Raw genomic sequence first — 8,934 nt, forward strand, 5'->3', positions numbered from 1 at the left:
TCTCCTTATCTTTTCTTGTTTTGTGAAGAGGGTTTATCTCATCTACTCCATAGAGAAAAAAAATTTCTAAGATTTTGGGATTAAGGCTTAATCATAGATGCCCTAAAGTCAACCACTTGTTTTTCGCAAATGATTCTATCATATTCAACCGCACTTCAGAGGAGGAATGCCATAACCTTATCAGAATTCTTAGAACCTATGAGAAAGTTAGTAGTCAGGTGGTTAATTTGGATAAATCATATGTTTTCTTCAATAAAAATATACTAGTAGCTCACATAGATCATTTAGCTAATATTCTACAGGTGCAACACGTTGGAAACCAAGGCAAATATCTTAGTTTACCAGCAGTGGTTCAAAGATATAAGAAATCAACATTTAATTTTATCAAAGACAAGGTTTTACAAAAGCTACAACATTGAAAAAGAGGTATTCTATCCTCTAGTAGAAGAAAGTCTTAATCAAGGCAGTAGCAGCTACAGTTCCAATTTACATTCTTAGTTACTTCAAACTACTTGAATCACGAATTGAAGATATACAAAAGGATATGATGCAATTTTGGTGGGGACAAAAAAAGTCAGAAAGAAAAATATAATGGGTACGATGGCCTATCACATGCAGGCCAAGAGAGTAGGGGGACTGAACTTCAAAGATCTAAGGACGTTCAACCTTGCTATGCTAGCTAAACAAGGTTGGAGGCTGCTAACAAGACTTCACTCCCTGATGTCGTGTCTACAGAAGCAAATATTTCAAGTTCTCAAATTTTCTTATAGAAAAATTAAGCACTAATCCTTCTTGGGGTAGAAAAGTGTCTTAGAGGATCATAAAGTGCTGGAAAAGGGCATCATGTGAAAGATAGGAAGAAAATTTTCACTAAAGTTAAAGAAGACTCATGGATTTCAGACAGTAACTCTATTGCTATGTCACAAATACAGAATCAAGCACTAATTCCATAAAATAGTTTTAGACCTAATGCTACGAACGAAATAATGGAATCGAGCACTGATTTCAAACATATTCAAATAGGAGATAGCAACAATAATACTTAACATATAGATTATTGATGCGTGAGCATCTTTCCTATCTTTTCCTAGTGAATTTGCATTTAATTTGTTGAGTTTAATCAAGAATTAATTATCTTTCAGCCACTCTGGATGCTACTTTGAGCTTTGTGCAATTTTGTTTATTTTAGGTAGCATTCGGCTGGATTTGATGGAGTTTCTGCAGAACAAGAATTAAAGGAGATGACCAGCGAGGAGCGACGCGTGCGCGTACCTGACGCGTGCGTGTGATTTGGAGATTTTCTCAGCGACGCGTGCGTGTACCTGGCACGTACGCGTGACACGCGAAGAAGACCATCGACGCGTACGCGTGACTGACGCGTACGCGTGACATGCGACATGTGCAGAAAATGCTGATTGCTGTAATTAATTCTGGTTTAAATTTTTATTTTTAGAATAGGAAAAGATATTATTTTAGTTTTAGAAATTAGATTTTAAATTAATTAGGATTAGATATAAAAGGGAAACGAAACTTTTCTCCTGGGGATTATTCCATTCCAATTTACAATTTACCAGAATCCTAGTTTTTCACTCTTTTTCATGAGCAACTAAACCTCCACTGTTAAGGTTAGGAGCTCTGTCTATTGTATGGATTGATAATATTATTTTTCTATTTTAATTCATGTATTGATTTCTATTTCAAGAATTGTTTTCGTTCTTTATCTTATGAATTTGGGTGGAACGGAAGCATGAACCTTGTTCTAATTGAGTTCTTGTATAACTTGGAAAAGCTCTTTACTTGAACAACAGCTTGAAAATAATTTCTCCTAAACTTCTAATTATCTGTACTTAACGGGATACGTGACATATAATCCTTTTATATTTGGGTAATTAGAGTTTCTGTGACACATAAACTAGAATTGAACTTCATCCTCTAATTGGAATTAAGTGACCAAGGAAATGGCGGTTGATGAAAGTTAGAGTAGACTAAGAAGGTCTAAGGAATTAGGGCTTAGTCATATATAGTTTGCCATAAATTGAATCTTGCATGATTAAAATAGTTAGTAAGAAAAGTCAATCCGGAAAATAGATATCTCTGAAGCCTTAACTGTTTCTCCATATATTATTCTCATCAATTTACTGCTTGCTATTTTAATTTCTGAATTATTATTTACTACTTTTGAATACCAAAACACTCTTTTCTGTTTGTCTGACTAAGCCAATCACTCAACCATTATTGCTTGATCCATCATTCCTCGTGGGATTGACCCTCACTCACCTGAGGTATTACTTGCTACGACCCGGTGCACTTGCCGGTTAGTTTGTGGTTATAAATTCTGCACCAAGTTTTTGGAGCCGTTGCCGGGGATTGATTGTGATTGACAACTACTAGTTGTTTGATTGCTTAGATTAGGCGTTTTAGTTTTAATTTCATTTAAATTTTGCTTCAGTACTTTCGAAAAAAAAATTATATAATAAATAAATAGCACTAGTATTTTTCCTTAATTTCTGAAATTAAGTTTGGTGTCCCCTGGTTATTTCTATTTCAATTTTTTTCTGTTTATTTTTCTTATTAATTTCGAATTTTTCTGTCCTAGTTTTGCCTACAAAATTCAAAATTTATTTATTCTATTTAGTATTTTTAGTTTAATTGTTTACACAGGTTATCTCAGTGGGAATTCTCTACACTCTAACGTAGAGAGTTCCATCTTTTCTGTCTTCTATTTGTTTATGCGCAGGAATAGAGACAAGGAACATCTCTTAGACTTTGATCCTGAACCTGAAAGAACTTTCAGGTGGCGTTTGCAACAAGCAAGACTTTACAAGGCTGTAGAATCCACTATGGATCCTAATGATGCTGCTAATGCCAATGTGGCAAATCCGAATGGGAATGAGCAACAAAGGAGAGTGCTTGGCTCTTATTCTGCTCCTACTGCAGATCTTTATGGAAAAAGCATTGTAGTGCCTCCTATAGTTGCGAACAACTTTGAGTTGAAGCCACAATTGGTCATCCTGGTGCAACAAAACTGCCAGTATCACAGTCTTCCCCACGAAAATCCAAATCAATTTATTTCTGATTTTCTATAGATTTGTGATACGGTGAAGACAAATGGAGTGAACCCAGAGGTGTATAAACTCATGCTCTTCCCGTTTGCTCTGAGGGATAGAGCAAAGCTATGGCTAGATTCCCAACCCAATGAGAGTTTGAATACTTGAGATAAGGTTGTTATTGAGTTTCTTACTAAATTTTTCCCACCAAAGAAGCTAACTAAGCTTAGGGTGGAGGTTCAGACCTTTAGACAGAAGGATGGTGAAACTCTTTATGAAGCTTGGAAGAGATACAAGCTATTGACTAGGCAATGTCCTCTGGACATGTTCTCCAAATGGACCCAACTAGATATCTTTTATGAATGTTTGGGTGAAATGTCCAAGATGTGCTTAGATAATTCTGCAGGTGGTTCATTGCACAAGAAGAAGACACCGGAGGAGACTATTGAGCTTATTGAATTGGTTGCTAGCAACCAATATTTATACTCATCTAACAGGAATCCTGTGAACTCAGAGACTTCTCAGAAGAGAGGTGTGTTGGAAATAGAAGCTGTTAATACTATTCTTGCTCAGAATAAGCTTATGTCTCAGCAAATAAATTTACTTACTCAGCAGATGGGTGGCATGCAAGTCTCAGCTATCAACATCCAAAATCCACCTCAAGAGGCCTCTTATGACATGACAGGTAATTTTGTACAAAATGAGAATTATGATTATGCTCAATCTTTTTCTGAACAGGTAAATTACATGGGGAGTGGTCCTAGAAATCCCAATAATGATCCATACTCTAAGACATACAATCTTGGGTGGATAGACCAACCTCAGATATCTCAGAATTTCAACAATAATTCTCAAGGCGGTTTTCAACAGAACAATCATAATAACAGCCAATTTCAGTCTCATCAACAACAACCACCTCAGCAGACAAACTCTCAATCCCAACAAGATTCTAATCGGGAGATGAGGAGGAGTTTTATGCAGGAAACCAGAGCCTCCATTAGAAATTTGGAGGTGCAAATGGGCCAACTGAGCAAGCAAATACCTGAGAGGTCTGCAAATACAATTCAAAACTTGGAGATTCAGATGGGTCAATTAGCCACAAAAGTTAATGAAATTGATAAGAGGACCATTAATAGCCTTCCTGGCAACATAGTTCCAAATCCAAGAGAGGAATGCAAGGCTATCACCTTGATAAGTGAACAAGTGGCAAGTATAGAAGCACAAGTTAATGAGGAGCCAGTTGAAAAAGAAGCTCCAGATGAGAAGAAGGAAGAAGTAGAGCACGTCCCTCCATAGCGTGCGGACAACCCATTCCCAGACTCTCTTGACACTTATCCTACATTGCCAAAGGCTCCTGAGTACAAGCCTAAAATGCCATATCCTCAGAGACTTCAAAAGGAGACTAAGGACAAGCAGTTTTTAAAGTTCTTGGAAGTCTTCAGAAAGTTACAAATCAATATTCCTTTTGCTGAGGTTTTGGAGCAAATGCCTCTCTATTTCAAATTCATGAAGGAATTGTTGTCAAAGAAGAAGCCTTTAAAGGGAGATGAGACAGTGGTCCTGACTAAGGAATGTAGTGCCATAATTCAGAATAACTTGCCAAGGAAGATGCCAGATCCAGGGAGCTTTCAAATTCCATGCACCATTGGGAGCACAACCTTTGAGAAAACGTTATGTGATCTGGGAGCAAGCATTAATTTAATGCCCTTGTCTGTGATAAAGAAGCTGCAAATTCAAGAGGCACAACCCACAATGATAGCATTACAGATGGCAGATAAATCTATGAAGCCTGCATACGGATTAGTGGAGAATATCTTGGTCAAAGTGGGTAAGTTCTTCCTCCCATTAGATTTTGTGATTCATGACACGGGGGAGGATGAGAATGCCTCTATAATCCTAGGAAGACCATTCCTAGCCACTAGGAGAGCTCTAATTGATGTGTAAGAAGGTGAATTAGTACTTAGAGTGCATAATGAGTAACTGGTCTTTCATGTCTTCAAATATATACATTCAGCAGGTGAAGAAGAAAGGTGCATGCAGACTGAGCTTATTGATCCAAACCTTCAAGAACCCCTAATGATGCACAGCAGAATCCGCAGCTTAAACCTCCTTTGGTGACAATCAATAAAATTCCTCCTGACATCAAACCTAAGTTTGGTGTCGGGAATGCATCATCCACCAAGGAGGAGGTTCCCAAAAAAAAGAAAGTACCCAGAGGATGGAGAAACAAAAAGATCCCCACTGAAGGTTTCTCCCTAGGAATGAAAGTGGTGTTGACTAGCAATCCAGTGTGGATTTATACAGTAAACAGAATTCTCTCTCAGGAGCATATTGAGCTACTTTATGGAGACACAGGAAAGAAGTTCAAAGTAAGGGGCGAAGAGCTGAGCCCCTATGTTCCTTCTCCTTAGAGTAGCTGACCGTCAAGCTAGTGACGGTAAAGAAGAACTTGTCGGGAGGCAACCCAATAATTTTGTATCCTTAGTTAATTTTTCGCAATAGTGATTTTCTTATTTATTTTATTTTTATTGAGTTTTTACTATTTTTCTTTCGTTTTCCGTGTGTTCTGATCATGCAGCTACTTTAAAACAGGAACCGAACACTAATAAAAAAAAGAGGTGTTCGACGTGCAAGCGTCGCTGACGCGTACGTGTCATGCCTGAGTACGCAACACCAAAGAAGTGAACAGAGAGTTGAGCAGGAGTGGCGCTGAAACTATGTTTTGCGCACAAACAAGCCCACGCGTACGCGTATCTCACGCGTGCGCGTTGTTTGCGCTTTTAGCCACCCACGCGTTCGTGTCCCTGACGCGTATGCGTGACCCTGAAAATCGGTGTCAATGAGTGTTTGGGCAGAGAGTTGTGATGGCTTGGGGCTGAAACTGTGCTAGAGGCAAAAAATTGATCACGCGTACGCGTCCATGACGCGTACGCGTCCTTTCCACGAATGGCCATCCACGTGTGGACGCGCATGACGCGCACGCGTCAAATGAGAATTTTGGTTCCCAAGCCACTTGAACAGAGAGTTGCGCGTGCACGCGGCTGCCTTCGTGCGATTCGCACAAACCAAGGGCACGCGTATGCGTGCCTGGCGCTCATGCGTCACTATGAAAATCACGCGCCCCACACGTACGCGTGCTGTACGCGTACGCGTCACATGCGCTGTACAGCTCCACTAGTGCGCCGCCCAGTTTTGATTTTTATTCTCTCTCCCTCCCAAATCCTCATTCTCTTTTTTTTTATCCGTATATTCTTCTTTCCTCATACTATTTGTTTTTGTTTTCAGTTCTTCTTTGCTTGAGGACAAGCAAACCTTTAAGTTTGGTGTTGACGCTTCGCTTATGGCTTTTTTGTCTAATTTTATGGTACCAAAGGGAGGCGAATCATCTTCACAAAGAAACACAACCTGAAGAATAAAACGACTGCTAGGATAACTGAGGTGGTTGAGTTCCTTTCATTCTATATTCTTTCCCGCTCTTACTATGTTATGTTCCGGTTTATTAGCTTTAATGTTAAAAGGTGCCTCATGTATTGCCCACTGATCTTGAATTCAAAAAGAAAGAAGAAAAAGGGGATGTAATGCATGAGAAATTGAGTTTATTTTTTTATTTTAAAGTAGTCTCTTTTAGTCAAATGTGGTGGTGTTCTCTGTGATTCTGAATGCATGACATAAACTGTGTTTGAATTTGAATCAAGGAATTTTGACGTATAAGGAAAAGGAATTTAGAGAAGTATTATAAATTTTCTGAAAATTAGTGACAGTTAACCCTTGAAGCAAAAGAAACAGCAAAAAAAAAAGAGCAAGGTCTAAGGCGCTGAGCATCAATGACTAGGGAGGTCAGACATGATTTAAAGCTCAAAGAGTTGTTTCCCTAGTCATATGCTTGTGGTGTTCTTGTGTCAAGTAATCTTTGAGATAAAACATTTAGAGTCGAGATCAATTGCAATTAGTAGAGTATACCAAAGGCTTTGAGCATCGCTGTCTGGGAATAGCTGAAAGAAAAAAATCATAATTTCAAAAGAGTTTCCCAGTTAAGTGCTTGTGGTGTTCTTGTGTCAATTAACCCTTGAGACAGAACATTTAAAGTCACGGCGAGGCTCAAGGTGCAATGCACCAGTTAATTAAGGGATATCTGCTGTGTTCAAGGATTTAACTGAGGTATAAAGATCAAAGAATTCATAATATGATCCGGATTCTAATTCCGAATGACATTGACATTCCTCTGATTCAAAGGAAAGTGAGATGCAAAAACTGTTCAGAATTGCAATAGATAAATCCCACTTTAAGAAGATACATGAGTATAATTAAACTCTCACTTATCATGCAAATTCACATCTTAACCCTGTATTAGTTTTGGTTGCTTGAGGACAAGCAACAATTCAAGTTTGGTGTTGTGATGCGTGAGCATCTTTCCTATCTTTTCCTAGTGAATTTGCATTTAATTTGTTGAGTTTAATCAAGAATTAATTATCTTTTAGCCACTCTAGATGCTACTTTGAGTTTTGTACAATTCTGTTTATTTTAGGTAGCATTCGGCTGGATTTGATGGAGTTTCTGCAGAACAAGAATTAAAGGAGATGACCAGCGAGGAGCGACGCGTGCGCGTACCTGACACGTGCGCGTGATTTGGAGATTTTCTCAGCGACGCGTGCGCGTACCTGACGCGTACGCGTGACACGCGAAGAAGACCATCGACGCGTACGCGTGACTGACGCGTGACATGCGACATGTGCAGAAAACGCTGATGGCTGTAATTAATTCTGGTTTAAAATTTTATTTTTAAAATAGGAAAAGATATTATTTTAGTTTTAGAAATTAGATTTTAAATTAATTAGGATTAGATATAAAAGGGAGAAGAAACTTGTCTTCTGGGGATTATTCCATTCCAATTTACAGTTTACCAGAATCCTAGTTTTTCACTCTTTTCCGTGACCAACTAAACATCCACTGCTAAGGTTAGGAGCTCTGTCTATTGTATGGATTGATAATATTATTTTTCTATTTTAATTCATGTATTGATTTCTATTTCAAGAATTGTTTTCATTCTTTATCTTATGAATTTGGGTGGAACGGAAGTATGACCCTTGTTCTAATTGAGTTCTTGTATAACTTGGAAAAGCTCCTTACTTGAACAACAGCTTGAAAATAATTTCTCCTAAACTTCTAATTATCTGTACTTAATGGGATACGTGACATATAATCCTTTTATATTTGGGTAATTAGAGTTTCTGTGGCACATAAACTAGAATTGAACTTCATCCTCTAATTGGAATTAAGTGACCAAGGAATTGGTGGTTGATGAAAGTTAGAGTAGACTAAGAAGGTCTAAGGAATTAGGGCTTAGTCATATATAGTTTGTCATGAATTGAATCTTGCATGATTAAAATAGTTAGTAAGAAAAGTCAATCCGGAAAATAGATATCTCTAAAGCCTTAACTGTTTTTCCATATATTATTCTCATCAATTTACTGCTTGTTGTTTTAATTTCCGAATTATTGTTTAATGCTTTTGAATACCAAAACACTCTTTTCTGTTTGTCTGACTAAGCCAATCACTCAACCATTGTTGCTTGATCCATCAATCTTCGTGGGATCGACCCTCGCTCACCTGAGGTATTACTTGGTACGACCCGGTGTACTTGCCGGTTAGTTTGTGGTTGTAAATTCCGCACCAATTATCCAAGGTGGAGATGAAGTTAATTGGACTAGAGAAAAAAGTGGAGTATACATAGCACCTTAGGGTTATAAGATTGCGTTTCAATTCTTCCAGCCACCTCTAGAGTTCTTATCGGATTGCCGCAAAGAAAAGGAGGTTTGGTCAGAAATTTGAAAGATTCAATGTCAACCGAAAATTAAAAATTTCATATGAAAAATTATGCATAATGACC

At 38.1% G+C, this 8,934-nt stretch overlaps 1 non-coding gene across 1 annotated transcript; it reads right to left on the bottom strand.

Annotated features, from left to right (window-relative positions):
• Window positions 1–3,269: 3,269 nt before the first annotated feature.
• LOC148581063 (small nucleolar RNA R71) lies at window positions 3,270–3,376 on the bottom strand. Its single transcript, XR_015896486.1, has one exon. It is a non-coding gene; the product is annotated as a small nucleolar RNA R71 (small nucleolar RNA).
• Between the last annotated feature and the right edge of the window lie 5,558 nt (window positions 3,377–8,934).

The sequence above is a fragment of the Arachis ipaensis genome, chromosome B10, assembly GCF_059453495.1.
Source record: "Arachis ipaensis isolate K30076 ecotype BB chromosome B10, ASM5945349v1, whole genome shotgun sequence".
NCBI lineage: Eukaryota > Viridiplantae > Streptophyta > Magnoliopsida > Fabales > Fabaceae > Arachis > Arachis ipaensis.